The sequence below is a fragment of the Eupeodes corollae genome, chromosome 1, assembly GCF_945859685.1.
Source record: "Eupeodes corollae chromosome 1, idEupCoro1.1, whole genome shotgun sequence".
NCBI lineage: Eukaryota > Metazoa > Arthropoda > Insecta > Diptera > Syrphidae > Eupeodes > Eupeodes corollae.
Genome location: NC_079147.1, coordinates 121,869,386 through 121,891,235, shown reverse-complemented (window position 1 = coordinate 121,891,235; position 21,850 = coordinate 121,869,386). Strand labels below are relative to the sequence as shown.

The window sequence follows — 21,850 nt, the reverse complement described above, 5'->3', positions numbered from 1 at the left end:
CAACTGAAAGATTCCTTAGCAAATACGGAAGATGTACGCCCTGCACAAAAAATATGCAATGTAATGCATTCACGGAGTCTTCGAGATGTTTATCCGAATGTGGACATTGCTCTCCATATTTTTTTGAGTATTCCGGCTACAAATTGTTTAGGAGAAAGATCTTTTTCCACTCTAAAACGCGTAAAAACTTATCTACGCGCAAGCATGGGTCAAGATGGACTTAATGCTCTTGTATTACTGTCAATTGAAGCTCAACTAGTCCAAGAAATTAATTATGACGATATAATCGACGTTTTTGCGCGGACCAAAGCCAGGAAAAAGAATTTCTAAAATTAATTAATATTGAAAAAAATATTTATGATTTCTCTGTTTAAAGTTTATAACTTATTTATCTGTCATGTTTATTATTTATATTTAAAAAATATATTTCAATAAATAAAGTTATTATAAAATAAAAATATTGGATGAAAATTAATAAAATTCAATTTGTCAAAAAGGGCGGCGCATCGAACGGGGCCTAGGGCGGCAGCAAGCCTAAATCCGTCACTGATTGCAATGTGGGTAGTGGGTGGGTAGGTATGTAGAAAAGTAAGTATTAAGGAGGGTAGGTTGGTTTGTAATACAAACTCTTTTTATTTAGCAAAATTGTAAGGACTTAAGTTATTTCGTGATTGCTTGTCATCGATCGTTGCTTCATTTAGCTTCCTATAGTCGACAACTATCCTTCATTTCTTCTGCCCAGAATTATCTAGCTTTTTGGGTTCAACTCATAAAGTAATGTTATATATGTTGAGTATATTGGTTTATCTGTTGTAGTAACAATTTCATATTTAATTTCATGAGTACTAGTTGACTTTTGCCCCTAAATCTTTCAACATGCCTTTCTTTTAAGTTAAACTCAAAAATGTATAAAAATATTAAGTTGAAAATAACATTTTACTACTACTACTACTACTAGTACTAAAATTGGTAAAAATTATTTCTTGATTTAAATTGGGTTTAAAAAATAGATTTTGAAATAAAAGTACCTACTCATGAACATATGCAAAATATTTGTTTTAATGTTTAAATTTTGTAGAATTATTAATCGGAATGGGAAGTTATAAGCGTGGGTTGCATCCCTGCAACTTTTTTTTAAATATATATTGAAAATATGTTCATGTCCAATGTTATTGGATGGTTTTTAGTTGATGCGATGTTTGCACCATATAAATAAATCAATAATAATTGAGGTGAAAATTAAAGTTGACTAAGATTTAGTTAGATATGAAAAAGTTAAGTTAATTTTATTTCGAAATTTGAAGTGTATCTATTTCTTCAATGTTAAGGTTTTATCATCTTAATTCCTTATTTAAATTCCTTAAAATTTTAATGCCATTTTTTTGTAACGTGATTACTTAACCATTTGCCCTTTATCCTTAGAACGCAAGAACCTACTGCAATATCTTTAGCCATTTGTTCGTTTTTGGAAACAACCAAAATAAGGGTGAAGAGAATTGTAGGTTCTTAAACTAATTTTGCTACCCTTTTTGGTTTAATACATTTATTTAACAAAATTATTCAATAGAAACTTCCTTACATTTTTATCTTTGCAACAACCTGCCAACCTAAACAAATACTATCGTAATTATTCATGTACCTATCTGCTTCCAAAAGGCTATAAATAGGTATATACAATATACATAATTATATAGCCACACATGCAATTTTAACAGAGTTGTTTCTCGCTGCAAAATATTGAAGAAAAAAGTCTGAAGTTACTATAAGAAGCAGTGGCGGGCTAAGGTGGTTGCGGTGAGGGCGGTCCAAAAAAATAAAAACACAAATAAAACAATAAATTTGTTTCCCAAATACCTACCTAATATCAGTGGCGAGGCGTGACTTATTTATAAAGTTAAGTCGGAGAAAAAAGAGGGACTAGAAAAAATATCAGAAATTTACTTGCTGAAAAAGATCTCAGAACTGAAGTAACACTATTCGGAAGTGTTAAAAACAATCTACTCAAATTAAAAATTTGAGGAAATGTGTCGCGTAACATGTCTAACATGGGTGCTTAATCTTCAAGGTGTTGTATGCAAAAACTTTAAGTTCATTCAATCGAATATTCCATGAAAAATATTTATTAAAGAAGATATTTTTTTATACGGCATTTTTGCTACAAAAGAATCTTATTTCGGTTTATTAAGAATGTTAATCTAAGAATACTAAATTAGTAAAAGATTTATATCTTGCATTAAGTTGACCTATAATATTATCTTTAATTTGTGTACAAAAAAGCGTTTAAAGCGCGTTTTTGAATCCGTTTCAAGCAATACCCTTTTCAATGGCGGTTCTCCGCAACCGTTAGCGTTTAGACTTTCGAAATTGATTCAAATTTCTCTATGAAATCAGAGCCAAGCCAAGCCAAGACTCAAAACATTCTATTTCTCTCTTTGCGATTTCAACATCCGTTTGTTTATTTGGAATTAAATTGAAAAGAACACCAGAAATATTTGCTTTCTAATTTAATGGATAAGCTCAAAGGAGGGGTTGAGTGTCCTATTTCTACCACTTTTTTTTTCTTTAAGAAATTAAGCTTCTCAAAGTCATTATTTTCATCTAACAGAAAATCTCTCAAACAGCAATCTATTCCTATAAGAGCCGTTGTGACTTTTAAGTTACTAAAATTTAAACAAAATGCAACCACATTGCACAAATCACTTCCAATTCAAATTTTGTTCACACTTTTATTTATACACCTTGCACTGCAATCTGCCTCATTAATGTTGGCTACTTGTGCCTCTTAATTAAAATTACAGTAACTTTCTGCTAAAAATAATTCCACTACGCAATTTTGCTTAAGTGGCAACCTCTACTTCTTAAACTTCATCCGCCGAGAATGAAGGAAAATATCGAATAAGTCGATAGAAGACGGGTTACGTTTGGCTTTTTTTCTATACAGAATGGATGAATTTTTGTTTTTGAATAACAAGTGTAGTGCGTCAACGCACTGCTTTGCTTAGGCTCAAACTGCGCATGCGCAATGCGTATTTCTCCATTTCCAACAATATTGTTTGTTTTTGCACAAGCAAGTAAATTTTCAGATACATAGAAATTCATCGAAAGAAAGGCGGTGAACATCGGGTTATTTCTATGCTTAAGAAAGCGTTGGTTGAATAAAGAAGCACGCGCCTAGCGAGAAGTAAAAGAGGAAACGGGATAGAAAACAAATTTTGCTTTATTCAGCGAAAAAATAATAACCCGGCATACCTTTGAAGAAGAAAATACATGTTGATTAAATTATTGTAAAGTAATGTCGATGTCACAAGGGTTGCTGTTGTATGATTTGTTTATATACATGATGCATGAAGTTTTTGTTGTTGATATCGAGATTTACAAAAGGTAAGTCGATAGGAATCGACTTATATGGTGCCTTCGCCACTTACCTATATATATGTGCGCATGAATTTCGTTACTGGCCTATTCTAGAGTGGACTTGTCATCAGAATGGCAATTTCTTGGAATTGGTGAAACTTATATCCAAATATGACCCAGTTTTAAAGGAGCATTTGTTGAGAATCGAGCATTCAATAGGTGATAAAACACGAGTCGACTCGTATTTGTCCAAGAATATTCAAAACGAATTTATAAACCTTTTGGTTAAATAAGTGAGGACAAAAATTGTGAAAGACATCCACCAGGCGAAGTACTTTGGCATTATGTTCGACAGCACACCCGATGAATCACATATCGACTAAATGAGCCAGGTCATTAGATACGTTCACATTCAGGGCGGCAAAATTGAGGTTAGGGAATTTTTTCTAGGGTTTTTTCCTACATCTGGAAATACTGCCAAAGAACTTACCGACGATATCTAAAGCAACTCAATGAAGACAGTCTTGACATTAATCTTTGTCGGGCTCAGGGATATGACAATGCTGCGATTATGGCGGGTATTCATGGAGGCGTTCAAAAATTAATTCGGCAAATTAATCCAAAAGCTTTGTTTACGCCATGTGCAAACCATTCTTTAAACCTCTATGGAGTTCAATCTTTGGGAAGCACTCCTTCAAGTACAACGTTTTTTGGGACAGTGGAAAGACTTTACACATTTTTCTCAGCATCTACGCATCGTTGGGATGTTCTCATAAAAAATGTAGGTGTGTCAGTCAAGCGACTTGTAGACACTAGATGGAGTGCTCATCACGAGGCTGTTAAGCCATTGAAGGAAAATTTTGTGAAGATAGTTTCAACTCTTAAACTCCTTTGTGATCCTGAAAAGAAAATTTAGATACAAGAGGTGCTGCAACCATACTCTTATCTGCTGCATGCGACTTTACGTTTTTATGTTATCTTTCGTTCTGGTTCGATATTTTGGAAGAAGTTGATTCAGCACAGAAATACTTGCAAAAATCCGTGCTCACTCTAGAAAAAAGTGTATTAAAACTTAAGGCACTAGCGAGTTTTCTTCGTGAACACCGTGATGAATCCGTAAAAAAGGCCGTAATATACGCAAGAGAACAATGCACCAAGCAAGAAATTCCAATTGAAAAGCGGGGAAGAAGAAAAAAGAAGAAAATTGTGCCAGGCGAAAAGGCTCAAGATGCTGGTTTGACGTTGGAAGAGGAAATGAGAATAGCCATGTTAGAATGTCAGGATACATTTTATACTGAACTTGTGCATCGATCTAAGGCCATAGAAGATATTGCGTCAGTTTTCTCAGCTCTTCAACCGAAAATATTGCTGTATGGAACGGAAGAAGAACTGCGGACTGTGGTTCAAATGCTTACCTCAACATTTACAGAAATTACAGACAACAGTATCATATTGGAAATCCAGCTAATTCGGTGTCACATACTCACATGGTAGCTTCAAAGATAAATTTAAAAGATGCAAAAATTTGGACAGCCTTAGAATTTTTAAGCTTCATTGTTAAGTGGGATTTTTCAGACTCTTTACCGAGTCTGTCATTGGCGATGAGAATTTATTTAACAGTTTGCGTCTCAGTGGCATCGTGTGAACGAAGCTTTTCCAAATTAAAATTAATAAAGACTGATTTAAGATCAACGATGAGCCAAAATAGGTTGACTAATTTGGCTATACTTTCAATCGAAACGGAGCACACAAAATATATAGATTTTAATGGTATAGTCAAAACATTCAGTACAATAAAAGCTCGTAAGCACCTTTAAATAAAATCTTTGTTCGTGTTTTTTTCTTAAATTTTTCAAGGGGCGTAAGCTTGCTTTACCGCCCCGGGTGTCACTGCCTCTTAGTCCGCCACTGATTAGAAGGTCAACGGTCAACGCGTTGACTCTTTGACGTAAAAATTGCGTCATTTGTAGACCTATAATTAAAAACTAAACAATAATTACGTTATATGCTTACATTGCACCAATTTTTACATTCTTTCACACCCTTATATGATAAATAACGTTGGCATAGATAAATATTATTTTGTCAAATATTGTGATAGCGCGTTGACACATAAAATTTAGGTGTTTCTATGACGCCAGAGAGTCAACGCTTTGACCCTTTAAGTTGACTAAGTTCTAGCTTGAGTCATGGCTTAACTGCATTCACAAAACGAGTTAAGTCTTTACAATTTGCTTAATACAAACCAACCTACCCTCCTAAATACTTACTTTTCTACATACCTAGTACCTACCCACCCACTACCCACATTACAATACAAAATTAAAATTTAAAAAGAGGCTGGGATGCGAACCACACTGATAACTTCCCATCCCGTCTGTCGATTTGTCTTGCTTAAAAGTTTGTCTATATGTACTCGTATCAATTTTTACCAAATTTGCGTACTATTTTTTGTAGATTTTATTTTTTATGAAAAAACATACTGTTGGATTTTTATATAAAAATTACTGAATATCGGAAACAATATTTTCTTTGAAATAAAAAAGTTTCAAGACAATATTTTTAATTTTTGAAAAGCTATTTGAGTCGTAAGTAAATTTTTGCCAAGTTTTAGTATTGTTTTTTTTTTTTAGAGTTATATATTCTGTAAAAAAACTGTCAATTCGAATTTTTTAAAAATTTTACCAAATGTTGAAAACAATATTTCTTATAAGATGAAATTAGTTTGAAGCTAATATTTAAAATTTTTGAAGAGATATTTGAGTCGAAAATCAATTTTTACCAACTTTTATACATATTTTTTTAGGTTTTTATTTTTTGTAAAAAAACTGTCAATTCGATTTTTCTCAAAATTTGTCCTAATGTTGAGAACAATATTCCTTATAAGAAAAAATAAATAACAAGCTATTATCGCAAAGTTTTTAAAAGATATTTGAGTCGAAAATCATTTTTTACCAACTTTTGTTAATTTTTTTTTTCGGTTTTTATTTTTTTGTAAAAAAACTGTCAGTTCGATTTTTTTCAAACTTTAACTGAATATTGACAACAAGGTTTTTTGAAAGATAAAAGTAAATTAAAGCCAATATCTTAAAGTTTTGAAAAGATATTTGAGTCGAAAATCAATTTTTACCAACTTTTATACATTTTTTTTAGGTTCTTTATTTTTTGTAAAAAAAAATGTCAATTCGATTTTTTTCAACATTTTTCAAAATGTTGAAAACAATAGTTCTTATCAGATTAAAGCCCAAATTTCAAGTTTTTGAAAAGATATTTGAATCGATATTCAATTTTTACGAACTTTAAGTAATGTTTTTTTTAGATTTTTATTTTTATAAAAAAACTGTCAATTAGATTTTTCTCAAAATTTTATCAGATGTCAAGATGTGAAATCATATTTCAGTCGTAAAAGTTTGGAGGTAACAAATTTTTTTTTTGTTTTATTGATTTATAAAAAAAATCGTTATATGAATTTTTTTATCACGTTACAATATATTATATAAAATGTAATTCAAGTCTCTAGCGTTTTCGGTTCGTAAGATATTTAGGGTTAACCAAAATGTTCACCTTTTTTTCAAACTGCTATGGGAAAAAAAACCACCCACGCAATTTTCTTGAGAGCCCTTTCTGCATCTTTCTGCCTTATTATCTGTATAACAACATTTATTTGAAGTCGATATCTCTTCTGGTTCTTGAGCCTTTCAGTCGCTCTTTGATTCCACACTTCCGTAACAAAATGTTGTGTTTCATGATAGTACTAGGTAGGTATTCAAACATATATAAAAAGCATTTACTATCAAACTACTTTTGCAAAGACTACATTCAAAACTGCATATAGCTTACTTATGTGAATATCTATGGTAAGGGATTAGTGTTTCAATTTTGAAATAAGAATTAGTCTTAGCCAATCAAAAATGAACCTCAATTGATTAAATTTCAATCCCACCTATTAAATTCTCAATCATCATCGCTCTTCATCCATCCTGCTTTGTCTCAAAGAAATTATAAACGCCTCCTTTTTAAAATTATATAACGACACACCCCCTATTCCATAGCAGTGAATCTCGCATTGAATTTAATGAAAAACTCATACATAAATAGATATATATATACATGTATGTATGTAGATATATTCAACTATGTTAAGTACTCGCCTATTATATACATACTTTTGACTGAGAATATGTTTCCTTTCTTTGGGAGTTGAGAGACCAGTTTTCAATTTTATGTTGTGTGATCAATGCCTGCTACGTGGGTGTTATAATGATATATTAAATCATTGTTCTATATTTATTTATATTTAAGTGAAAGATTATAAATAAATGTCAATACGTATTTAAATCAACATATTTTCCAAAAAAAATTATTTGATGACCTTTTTGAAAGTGAATTATACCTATACTAGAAACTATGTCAGAGAATAGCGTATACGGTAATTACGTGTAACTAAAATGAAATCGAATCTAATTATTATCCGTGTAAGTATCTATCTAAAACTTATGTATTTTGCATTTATTATAAATTGGTATTAAATTTAGTTGAGATATATGGTAGATGGTTAACTATGAGTCTTTTGTAATACACAACATAAAACGTTTGTGAGGCAAATATATCTACCATTAACATCACCAATATATTTTATATCGTCTAGAAACCCGATAGGTTCCCCCCAGACCCGGATTAATAGGGGGCTAGAGGAACTGCAGCCCCGGGCCCCACGGAAACGAGGGCCCCATCCCATTAAGAAATTCAAACCGTGAAACCGCGATATTCAAACTGTATTTACAATCTTATAAATCCCAAAAATAAAAACCAAAATTAGTTGACCCCACAAAATCCAAACTCGCTACTAACCCAAAACTTTAAACTCAAAAAATATTAAATGCATGTAGTAGATCCTTTTCATTTTCAGTGACAGAGTCGCTTGGTTCGTGTTTATTTAATGTACGGCTTGCATAACACACTGGGTGTCCTTGAGTAAGTAAGGATCCGATAGCAAAGTCACTTGCATCAGTCGTGAATTGATTTTTTTTTTGTTAAAGTCCGAATACCTTAGGACTCGTTAAGCCGTCAGTATTTTTTATTTTAATTTTTCAAACGGACTTATATAATTTGAATCATTCAGATTTATTGTGGTATTTTTTTTGAGATATCTAGTCATAGGTTCCGCAATTTCGGCTTAATCCATTATGAACTTTATAAAGTAACCAGTTATGTCTAGGAATGACTTGATTTGTTTTGTAGTTTCCGGTTATTGAAGTTTTTGAATGGATCGATTTTTGTATTATTTGGTTTTACACTTTAGTCGTTAAGACGTGTCCTAAATATTCCGTTTCTTTAGCAATTTATTTATTTGGATTTTCAGATAATATTTTCTTTAAGGGATCAACTAAAAATTAAGACATCGTCTTAGGCTACGCAGAGTTAATAAGTCCTTGGATTGTCGCTGGGGCATTTTTGAGTCCAAAAGGTATTCTCGTGAACTCATAATGCCCAAGAGGAGTCGAAAAAGCTGTTTTATTTCTATGCTATTCCCTAACTAGTTCTTGGTTTAATCCTTTCGCTAGGTCTACCTAATTTATCTGATATGCTTTCTATATTAAGAATAGGAAACTTGTCATAGATCGTTGCTTCATTTAGCTTCATATCGTCCACAACTATTCTCCATTTCTTCTGCCCAGAATTATCTATAGCTTTTTGGGTACAACCCATAAAGGACTGTTATATGGAAATTTGCTTTCTTTTATTATTCCCTGTGAAAACATTTCCTTAATTTGTTTGTTACTTTCCTGTTCATGTATTTGTGGATATCTATATATTTTTGACTAAATTGGTCTATTTCATTATTATGTCATTTTGTTTGTAACATCTTGTTTGTCTATCTATTTGTCAAAAACTATAAAACTATCTTCAATATATGTAGATACTTATCTAGAATATGACATAGAAAATTGTTTGGTTGTGGTTTTTTTAAAGGGAGGTTGGGGATGTTTTTTTTGAATGGAGACATAATCATTATTTATTTGATAGAGTCGGAATCTTAAGTACCTTTTGGTCTTTGCTAAAAGAATACAGCTTTGGCTTAAAATTTTAATTTTTTTCCAGGGCGCCACTAGGGAGGCCTTGTGCGCCTTTAGCTAGATTTGCTTATGGTTTTGGACGAAATTTGGACACGAACTGGGGGAAGTATGGTTTGACTTGGAACATTTTTTAAATATTTGATTTTTAAAAATTGGGAGTTAAAATAATTTTTACAAAATTTAATGACATCGATGATTTTTTTTTAAAGATCGATCATCAGCGTCAATAATAGTTTGAAGCCAAGTTTTGGTTGCTGTACATGTGCTTCATCACGTTTTATTAAAATGTAGGCTTAAAAAAAAAAAACAGAAAATGGGGAGACGTATTTTGCATTTTTTTTGCGGGGGTATATTCAACAATATCGTTTTCGGAGAAGCTAATATTGGGCGGCCAAAAGACTTAGAATCAACACATAAGTATAGAAACAGAAAGTATATGGGTACTCGATCGTTTAGGGAAAATCAATATTCAACATATAATATGACCAATAGCTATTTGGTAGCGGGAATAACAAGAAATAGTTTTGTTGATCTTGTTTGCTTTTTTCCACACAAGCTAAGTGCCTCCCATTTGCAATTTGTAATTAAATTTGCAATTTGTAATTAAACTAGGAAAGACGAAGCTTTAAGTTTCCAACATAACTTTCAATTGAAGAAAAATCCTATTAAATGAATGTAACATGCTTTCTGGGAAAGCAGAAGTTGTCGTTTAGAGGCTACAATGAATCAAGTTCATTCAAGACCAACCAAGGCAATTATATTGCACTATTCAATTTACTGAAACTATATGATCCAATTTTATAACAACAACTTGAATCGGCAACAGTTTTTAAAGTTTCTCAATGGCTGTCCAAAATGATTTAATCACAACTGTTGCTGACGTTTGGACAATTACATATCTGATAGAATCATCCAGCGAGAGTTTTTAGCTTTGTCTGATATTTATTTAATGTCACAATTATATATTGTTTTTATACCTAAAAAAATATGACATATTTGATACATTTATCAATGCAAGTTTAGGACGGACTGCAGAAAATTTGAATATATGAATTATTATTTTTGAAACATTATCTTCAACTTCTAGAAGAAAGTAGCTAGTAGATTATCAACAGGAATCGCCACTGTCTTAACATTCTAAAATGCAAGCTTGAGTCCGTGATGACCTTGCAACATGGACTTGCTAGTGTCATGAATCTAGTGAAATTCGGTAATTTAAACACGCATTAATAGTTTTGTTTCTATTTTTATTTTTAATATATATAATAATTCTTTTATAAAGCTGATTACTGACTGCTTCCTTTTTGTTTATTTTATTTTGTTTGGTTAATACCAACATAAGCATGTGTATGTATGTTAGTTAAGTCACGACTCACCTATAAATAATAAACATAAAAAAGAGGCTGGGATGCGACCCACACTGATAACTTCCCATCCCGTCTGCCGATTTGTCTTGCTTAAAAGTTTGTCTATATGTACTCGTATCAATTTTTACCAAATTTCCGTATTATTTTTTGTAGATTTTATTTTGTTAAAACAATATTTTCTGTGAAATAAAATAAGTTTGAAGCCAATATTTTTAATTTTTGAAAAGCTATTTGAGCCGAAAGTAAATTTTTACCAAGTTTTTTGTAAAAAATCTGTCAATTCGAATTTTTAAACATTTTACCAAATGTTGAAAACAATATTTCTTATAAGATAAAATTAGTTTGAAGCCAATATTTAAAATTTTTGAAAAGCTATTTTAGTCGAAAATCAATTTTTACCAACTTTCATACATTTTTTTTTAGGTTTTTATTTTTTTGTAAAAAAAAACTGTCAATTCGATTTTTTTCAAAATTTTACTGAATGTTGACAACAAGATTTTTTGAAAGATAAAAGTAAATTAAAATCAATGTCTCAGAGTTTTGAAAAGATATTTGAGTCGAAAATCAATTTTTACCAACTTTTATACATTTTTTTTAGGTTTTTATTTTTTGTAAAAAAAAACTGTCAATTCGATTTTTCTCAAAATTTGTCCTAATGTTGAAAACAATATTTTTTATAAAAACAAATTAGTAAGAAGCTATTATCTCAATGTGTTTAAAAGATATTTGAGTCGAAAATCATTTTTTGCCAACTTTTATTAATTTTTTTTTCGGTTTTTATTTTTTTGTAAAAAAAACTGTCAATTCGATTTTTTCAAAAATTTTACTGAATGTTAACAACAATAGTTTTTAAAAGATAAAAGTAAATTAAAGCCAATATCTCAGAGTTTTGAAAAGATTTTGAGTCAAAAATCAATTTTTACCAACTTTTATGTTTTTTTTTAGGTTTTTATTTTTTGTAAAAAAAACTGTCAATTAGATTTTTTTCAAAATTTTATCAGATGTCAAAAACATTATTCGTCGTTGCACAAAATTGTTTTAGAGATGAAATCATATTTCAGTCATAAAATTTTGCAGGTTAAACATTTTTTTTTTTAGTTTTTTTGATTTATAAAAAAAACCGTTATATTGATTTTTTTCAAAAAATATACCTGTTTTGTATCACGTTACAATATATTATATAAAATTTAATTCAAGTCTCTAGCGTTTTTGGTTCGTAAGATATTTAGGGTTAACCAAAATTTTCACCTTTTTTTAAACTGCTATGGTAAAAAAACCACCCACGCAATTTTCTTGAGAGCCCTTTCTGCTTCTTTCTGCCTTATTATCTGTATAACAAAATTCATTTGAAGTCCATATCTCTTCTGGTTCTTGAGCTATGGACGACGAAAAAAACGTCACGAACGTACGGACGTACGGACATCTTTCTAAAAATCTTTTATTTCGACTCTAGGGACCTTGATATGTCGAGAAATGTCAAAATTTTCAATTTGACAAATCGGACCCAGTACAATAACTTCCTATGGGAAGTTAATATTGATGTACACGGCTGTCGAGAGGAATTCCGGGCCTGGGACGGAAAAATCTTACCATTTTTTTCAAAGTTCATGCCTATTGATATGGTACGTTCTAATTTCAATTACGAATAACATGAAATTTGTTGGAATTGACGGAAATAATAACTTTTTGTTTCCAAAGTGAACCGACAAAAGTGTTAATCATCAATCTCACGGGTATCGTCCAGTTAAGTTGAAAAGCAGGATGGATAGAAAATAATTCTTTTTGCGAATAGATAAGATTTCGAACATACATTCAATTCGATATTGCCAAGTAAGTGATAATATGGTCGAATAATTATTAGAAGAAAATGACACATGAAGATCTATTACCTACTATCTCTTACAACACCTTTTGCCGTAGCTGTAGTGACCAAAGAGAAAGTGAAACCATAATCCATTTCCTTTGCAAATATCCTGCTTTGGCAAACACCAGAATGAAATGCTTTGGAAAAGCATTCTTTCAAGAACTCGATGAGCTATCTGAGACAAAGATTAGAGACCTAATCTTTTTTCTCAATGCGACAAAATGGCTCTAACATAATCGCTATATAGCTTCTCTATCAATCCCTATCCCTCTCAATCGAAGGTCAAACGAGTTTTTGGTATCAAAACGGCGGCGTACTACAGCGCTAATTGGATCTCAGGCTAGGTTGCCTTGAGATCGCCATTTCTACCTACCATTACCTACTATGAAAATAAAATAGGGCGAAGTAATAATATTTGAAATTTGTCTTTTAATAAAAAAAAACAATGTAGGTTTACATTAAATACTCTTTGTTGTTTTTCTTTATATTAAAATATTATCACAATGTTTTAATTAGAGTTAGTTTGCATTCGATGAAATATTTTCTTTTTGCAAACGAGCTTTCCTAGCTTCCGGAGCAGCAAACCAACTTATAATTGCATCGAAATTCAATTTTCAATTTGAAATGTACGGTAAATTAGATAAAAAAAAACCAAACAATTTATTGAAACTTTCTTTCAGTAGTTCAGAGTTGCCCAATTTATCATTAAAAATATTAATGTACGCCAAAAATATTTAGAAGTCCAGATCGGCAAGCTTCTGACTGATAAATTGGTAGATAACATGCAATTTATTTATATAGAAATTTATTTCATACATTTTGATCCAATATTATTTTTTCAAAATAACTTTATTTTATTGAAGTATAATTTATAAATAATATATCTTATAATTATGGTAAGCTGATCGGCATATGCTATATGCGTAGAATATACAATTATACCAAAATACTTAGCAGATTGCACTTCACTATCAATTTGTTGTAGTACTTTACTTTGAATGAACAGTATAATTTCTTCGTAGATTGTTTTAGACAAATACGATGCAAGACAAACAATTTTAAATATTCACATAAAAATGGATCAGATTCACTGTTCCTAAAAAATTCCCATTATGAGGATCTCCTATTCGTTCTGAATGTCCTCGAAATGGCAGGCCTCTTATTGCTATATGCTGATTTAATAATTGCAGTTACTCGGTATACAATTTTTGTCCAATACATTATTTTCTCATCGAGTTGTTTTATTAGATTTTGATCAACACGCCCTTGAACTATTGCTCGAGTTTTAAAATGACTAACGTTAGTTTTGTGAAAGTCAGAATTATCATGAGCTTCGACGCGTGCTTTTAAGTTTTTTTTCTGTCACGGAATCATTCGTCAGTAAAAGCATTCATTTCACCACTTCTACCAAATAATAAGCATGAAACACAAAATACAGAGCCTTTAGTTTCTGAATAAATCAACCACTAACGGCGTTGATTCTCTCCATTTTGTAAAGTACGTTGAAATAAGCTTTTGGAACAATACCTCATTTTATCATTATAAACATTTCAAGAATTTTTAAAGTCTGCATTATCATTTCGTTTATAGATATGAAATCCCGTGTTTCTTCATTCAAATTTCATAAAAAGGGATCAGTATTAAATTTTGAAATATCAGCTGTTGACTAGATTTCTCCAGTATATTATGATGAAGGAAAATTTGACGGTGACTCGTTAGTACCTACCTTGTGATCAAAAAGAGTGTACTTTTTCGATATCATTCCCTGAAGACTCTTCTGATTCCAGCTGCAAAGACAAAATCAATGCCAATAAAAAAGTTATTACTATTAGCAATCAAAACAATATACTTACAACCGATGAACATGATGCTTGTTGGTTATTTTTAGAAGATTAAGTTCAGTTGTCATAAAATTAGGCTTGGAATTTTTTAAAGTAAATTATCTTATTTCGTAGATTATTTTTCTTTTACTTATTTTGAATTAAAAAAATAAAATCAACACAACCACAAGTTATAAAAAATCGATGTCTTACTTACTTGCTACTTTTAAAACTAGTCTTGATAACAAACGTGACGAAATATAAAATACAGACAATAGACGAGGACATTAACTGTACATACTAATTAACCATGCAACGGTTCTGAAATTTTGGAGCGATAATCACCTTTATTTTGCTTATGCTGATGTGCTCCCAGCTCATATAATTGAGCATCAGTTGAGCGTTTTACTACCAGTTGTTACACCAATAATAAAGTCTTATAACTTAGTTACCAAATCAAAAACTAACACTCCTCAAAATAAACCATAATGAATTATGGAACGGTGACACGATTGACAAAAGAACTAAACAACGCGAATAGACACATAGAACAGGACTTATTCTTCCACATTAAAATATTTCACTCTTACCGGAAGATTTACCTAGTTCTTTAGCAAAAGCATCGGAGTTAGAATCACATATCGAAGAACGCGACGCATGGTGAAGTGGTGCTTTTGTATAACTCACACTTCACCGTCCTCTCCCATCGAGCAAAATATTTCTTACAGGTATGTGCAATGTACAGATGTACATACATTTAGCATTTTCAATAATAAAAAAAACACTAAACAAACATTTATTTTACACATTTTTTATTTTAGAAACAATTTTAAGAAATTTTCGTTGAAGACTTTTGTCTCTTCTACCAAATCCTTTAAAATCTCCAGGTCTAAAGCTTTTTGATTCGTTTCTTTGCAGTCTTTTATGTAGCCCTCTATTTGTTCTTCGATTTTATTTTTATTCTCCTCATCACACTTTCTTTTTTTTCAGCCCGGGCCTGGACGAAGTAGCGCGGGAAGAACAGGATGAAGACTCGGCCGATGGAGTTTCGACATCTTATTCGTACTGGGATGAAGAGTACCTCCTAGAGTTACTCGATGCCGGAAATGCATCTAATGATAGTTCTTCTGATATTTAAAATAAATGTATACATAATGTACATAGTAAAACTTCATTGTGTTGTTTATTTACTTTACTTTACCTGAGGGGCGGCTGTCCTCCAGAACGATATTAAGGTTGTTAGTAGTAGTAGTAGTAAGTAGTTTGTCCACCAAAAATTGTGTGGACTTTATTAAATAGAGCATATTCGGATGGTGAACCTCCGGTAGGGCCAATATTTTTTTGTCTTTCCTATAAAAGAACAATAAGAATATAATGCAAAATATTTAATAGTGCATATGTAGACTATTGTGTACCTATAATTTGTTGTGAGATTATGAATTTTCATTTTAATCTCACCAGCCGCCTCTCAAATGCAGCCGATAATTCTTTTAAAACGTGACAATTTTTTCTATTGCCCCGCAGCTCAGACTCCTTTTTGGCCTAGAGTTCCAGCAAGTATTCTTCATCCTGGCTCCCCCAAAGTTTTTTTTTTTAAATTTTTTTTTCTCTTCCATTTTCTCTAAATACAAAACAAAAAGCAACAATTCATTTTGTAACGATAAATTGTATAAATAATATTACTTACCACTGGCAAATTGTAAGTTTAATGAATTATATTATTTGGTTTAAATTTTAACTGCACTTATTGTTGTTTTAAACTAAATTTCAAAGTAAAATATTTGTTTTGACAGCAGCCAGCAGCTGCTTTGTTTACTTTGATTTGAGCGTTTCGATAGGTTAGTTTGTTTTTTTCAACTTTGAATTCCAACAAGTTTTGGAGAGGTTTAATAAAACCTTGTCGTTTACAAAAATGTATGGGAAAACTTGGGTTTTGGGTTTGGTGTGAAAAGCATATTAAGCAGTGTTAAATTTTGTTCAAAAAAAAGTTTAAATTAGTTTTTTTTTGTATTTTTCTGATAAGACACATTGTATTAAAGTAAAATCTTGGGGCTGAAAAGCATTAGTATTAAGTATTACAGTTTAACTTATTGAAAAATTTGGCAAGAGTAATTCTTATCTTTATAATTGCTTTCTCAAATTATCCATTCGGCTGAATAATGTAGGTATTTGTACTCGCACCCAAGATCAGCTGTCATGGCTATTATACTTCCGTTTTTATTTCTTACATATCTGCCATTTTTCTGTCAGATTAGGTTTCATCGATTTCAATACAGGTACCCCAAGCTTATTTATCATCTTTCGGAGAACAATTCGATGTCATCTGCATACATAAGTGCTAAAACAGTAAAACCTTCCACAATGATTCCACCTTTAAGTAATCTGATTTATGAAAATTATAAATATCAGGGCGATAAGAATACAGCCTAGCTTAAGACCAGGTACTGTTGCAAACTCCTCGCCATCCCAAACGTAGGCTAAGTTCTTGTCGTACATCGCTCTTAGCACGCTTATAACTTTCCTTGAAACTCCTCTCACACAGATCTTGAACACAAGAGCTTCACGATCGACACAGTCAAAAGCTAGCTGCGGGAAAATCTATAAGGAAAGCGTATAATTTCTTCTGTCCTCATAGATACTTTTTTTGTGAAGTGGAGAGATAATTAATTTTTGGAAAGCTTCAGGGACTGACGAACTTTTGAAAATTCGGTTGAATTCAGATGTTAAGAGATAGACAAATTTTGTGGTGTGTTTGAATAATTCGAAGATACAGTCATCCCCCGGTGCTTTGTTCAATTTTGCGTTTGTGACAACTTCTTTCACTTCTTGGATCGAAAAAGGGGCTTCTAAGTAATCATTAAATGTTGAGGAGCTGCATATTATACCAAAGGACCACTTGTAAAGTTATTGAGAAAGCTAATGAAGTAGATGCCTATAAACTCCGACCGATTATATTCATTTTTCTTTTGGGTGTATAATGTATATATTAGCACGAATACCCAGATGTCCAAGCGTCTTCAGTTCTTTGTTTTAGTTTGTTTGATAAACGTTTCGGTTCTTGACAGAAGATTCTGATGTTGTACACAAAAGTGCAATTTGGAGCGTCATCTGGTCTGAAAATCTTTTGCCTCCTACTTCAAAATTACTTTTGGAATCATTCCATTTTCCAGATATGAAGCAAAAGTAAATCAAGAAAAAACTTGTTCCCCTAATGAAGGTATACTCTTCTTTCGCGTCTCCTATACAACTTTCATTCATAATAATTGAATTCACTTGCAAGCTCCAAGATGTTTGAACCATTGCTATTGCACTCTTTCGAGTAACGGTTCAGGTTGAATAAGGAAAATTGTGTTCTATTGTAGATATTTTAGGATAGGCCAATTCTGGCATTGAAATATCCAATAAGCGCTATGTTCGTGTAATCAACGTCCGCACGTTGTTTCACGTTTTTTTCAAAATCTCATTGCCAGTGATAACAATATGCGTAAACTGGAACTAAGTCAATTTTTTTGCCACCAGCTTTTACATCTACTATACTGCCATGATCAAAGATTGATGTTTTAACAGTATGATCCTATCTTAATTCTTACAAATGATTTTTAAAAAAGAACAATAACATTAAAAGTTTGAATCTATGATATAATTTTTTTTTCATATTTTGACCTATGTTTTATGGGGAAAATTGTTGAGTTTCATGAGCACATTCACCTTCTTCAGAGTTGATATCCCCTTCTGTTACACGCTTTATGTATATTTTAGTACAAACTTGAATACAACATTGGCAACCCCTACATCATCTTCCATATCAACTTCCTCCACACTTTCAGCAGCATCAACACGACCATCCAGAATCGCAGCAATAGAGTCAACGACGTTGGTAGCCGCAGCAGCATTTGCACCAACAACAACATCAACAGCAGCAACATAAGTTTCATCAGAGCCATCGAATAGTATTGTTGGGCAAGCTACAACGGACGGAGCCACCTCATGTTCTGATGTAGATGTTTTAGAAAAATCATTACTCGTAGTCGTAGACGAGTTAGAATTACTTATCTCCTCCACACCTCCAGCAGCATCAACACAACTATCCAGTATCACAGCAACAGAGCCAGCAACGTTGGTAGCTGCAGCGGCATTAGCAAAAATACTCCATTTACCAAGATCGGAATCTTTCGTACGTTTCACTCTCCCAAACCCGTTTGTTTACATTGTTGTATTTGTAATTTTGACAATTAGTCCATGAATAGATGTGAAAACAAACAAAAAAAAAGATGCCGTGGGCTAGCGGCACTTTGCAAAGCAAAAACAAAATGGGGAGGTTAAAAAGTTTTTTTCAGGTTTTTCTTTTTACTTTTTTCGATGAAAAAGTCAGTTTTAAGCTTTAATTTTGGAGTCATTTTGTTGGTAGCGAACCAATGTACATTTTGTCTTGAAAAAACTATGTTCAACATCATTTTATTGTAATTAATTCACTAATTTAGAGTCATTACTACGAAATTCTTTAAATTCCATAATTAACCTCGAACTATTGTATCAAAGATGCGTTCGAAGAACCATCAAAGTAAGGATGCGAGCGCAATTTTTTTGTATTGAATTCTAATAAATTTTCGTTAATAAACGGCCTAAATATTTTGTTTGCAAGTATTCAAAATTTGTATTAATTTAACAAATCCAAGTATATTAATACTTTGTTTTTAATGATTGAAGCTTGCAACTATTCTTCAATTCCATTTTGATTAGTAAATATAAAGTTTAAAAAAAAGGGTTATAGGTAATCGAAAAAAAAACTTTATCCATAACATTCTTGATTGATGGATGCATACATGTGTTTGCCATAAAAAAAAACTTTGCATCAAAGGAACACCAATGTTTTAAAAAACTAATCAGAACGATTATAGCGAACCTGTTGAATAAATGCAGAACAAATAAAATGCAAATTTTGACACATCACAAATTAAAACGTGAAAAAATCGTTCTAAATTCATGTACAGGTCATAGATCAAATAATCGACATTAATGTTTATTGTTGACGTAAAGAAGTTTTTTTTAGTGAATTCCCACAGTTTAACGCAAAATATAATTTGCATTCATTCCGTAAAAATGTTTAGTTACCAAAGTTCAAGTTAACTTATTATTGTTTAAAGGGTATGTTTAATAAAAGTGCTGCTAATAATAACAAAATTAATGAGTTACGTATATATTAAAAATGCTTTACACAAAGCAACTTATTTTTAAAACATGGTTAACTCAAATTTATATTTCAAAATCTAACTAAAAACGAAATTCTAACTCTAACATAGTCCCTCAAAAAGAAATTTTCAGAAATATTCCTGCAACAAACAAAACTAAAATTTGATCTTGCAATTATCGAAATGCTTAAATGATGAAAATAATAATTTAATTGAGGAATCCAAACTACCTAAAGTTGGCAATGGAACTTCACAAGTATGCTTCTCGTAGCATTGTCTGTACAAAGAAATACGGAGGCATCCGCCTATTGTTTCCACCTGAACTTCTAACGTCGCCAAAAAATGCTCTAAGCCAACTACACTTGAAAAATTGTTTGTTTTGTCGTTTTACAAAGTATTGGGTTACACTTTTGTCCATTTCAAAATATACTTAACCAGTTGCAGCTCATATTGCGTTCGCAAATAATTTAAGTAAATAAAAACCAGCACTAATAAATCATTAAATACGTATTTGGTCAATCTTATTTTATATACATTAACAGCATTTATTTGGATTAAAATTAAAAAGCTATACAAATCTTCCAATTTAAGACCATATCAGCACTTCAGATTCTGTTGCTTAGGATTGTTTAGTTTTTGAACGAGGCCATAAAACATTCAAAATAAAGCCTTTAGATGTGCCTGCAGACTATAATGAAGCATTTTGATGGGCCGGAACACTAAATGTGAGAATGTGTTTGGTTTTTGTATCATTTCACGCACACTTTCTCACATTTAATGGGTGCTTAGCTTGTAGGCAAACCGAAATGTCACGCTGAGATTCCGATCTTGGTAATGGAGTATTTTTGGGCATTAGCATCAACAACAGCGACATTAGTCTCATCGGAGCCGTCGGATAGTGATGTTGGGCCAGCAGCAACGGACGAAGCCACCGCATGTTTTGATGTAGATGGTTTAGCAAGATCATTACTTGTAGAAGAGTTTGAATTACTTGCTGCCTTTGAACTTTTCTTACATGAAACCGGTTTTTTTACTAGGGTTTTGTTGTTGGAACCATACTTCGATGCAAGTGACGGAGATAGAGAAGATTTTGATAGCGGCGAGTAAACAAAACGAGGCGAGGAAGAAATGTATTTTTCTTTTTAGAGTTGTTTGTTGTTTTTGTTTTGAACCGTAGGCACTGACTTAATTTGGGAGCGTGTCATGCGTATTGGTTTCACAATGTTATCAAAATCAGATTTGCGCTCAGTAAAAATGCGATAAAAATCTTCCAGAAAATATTTGCATTAGAATCAAGCGTAACACGATCGGAATTAGTCAATTTTGTACATTTAAAATGGAAACCGGATTGGCAAACTCCGCAAAATATTAAATCGCACTTAGAAGCCGAGAAATTACATTCGGAACATTGGATATCCATAATGAAAACAATGAAAAGTGAATTATAAAGAAAAGCTTTTAGTCTGTAGTGAGAACCTTCTGTAATGAGAGACTAGACTATTCTGGTATAATACCTTCAAAGTGGGCTTGCATTCTAAAGCGGTCCCTAGACTATCAATATTATTGTGCAATTTTTGATATTGTACAATATTATTGAGAGTCTAGGGCTCATATTGAAGGGTTGTGCAATATATTGTACGAAATCAAAATCCTTTTGATATTTATTGTGCAACCAAATTTATTGTATAGTCTGTGGATGTGTTTGCGCAATATTTTGTCATTTGTTTTGAATTTTCGTAGTGAAAACATCTCCCTGAATTAAATGTCAAAATGGCAAACAATAATAATAAAAAAGAGGAACGCAAATTCATAGTGGAATTAATCGAAGTATATGAAATGATATTGCGCTTGTAAATTTTAAGTTTTCGAAAGTATTTCCGGTAGCAAGGAATCGTAGTGTAATTGACAAACGCTGGGAAGGGGGAATAGCATCTCGCAATTTGGTATTTTTCTTTATAATTATAGGCGTAATCATTTCAAGCAGTTCATTATAAAATCCATCGTCCATCCTCAGGAAATTTCTAAAATCATTGAGTTCGCTCAAAGCCAGCTCATTTAATAAATTTTGATGAGTAAACACGTTTCGTTTTTTGTACCAGTCCTTCATCCATCTGCGTTTGTTTTTTTCTTTTTTTTTTTTAATGAAATAGCAAGAGCAATTGCCACACAACAATAATCC

The 21,850-nt window shown here is 31.8% G+C and overlaps 1 long non-coding RNA gene across 1 annotated transcript; it reads left to right on the top strand.

Moving 5' to 3' along the window:
* Positions 1–7,578: 7,578 nt before the first annotated feature.
* LOC129941667 (uncharacterized) lies at positions 7,579–15,656 on the top strand. The gene is made up of 2 exons (XR_008780907.1): positions 7,579–7,829; positions 15,473–15,656. It is a non-coding gene; the product is annotated as an uncharacterized LOC129941667 (long non-coding RNA).
* The last annotated feature ends 6,194 nt before the right edge of the window (positions 15,657–21,850 follow it).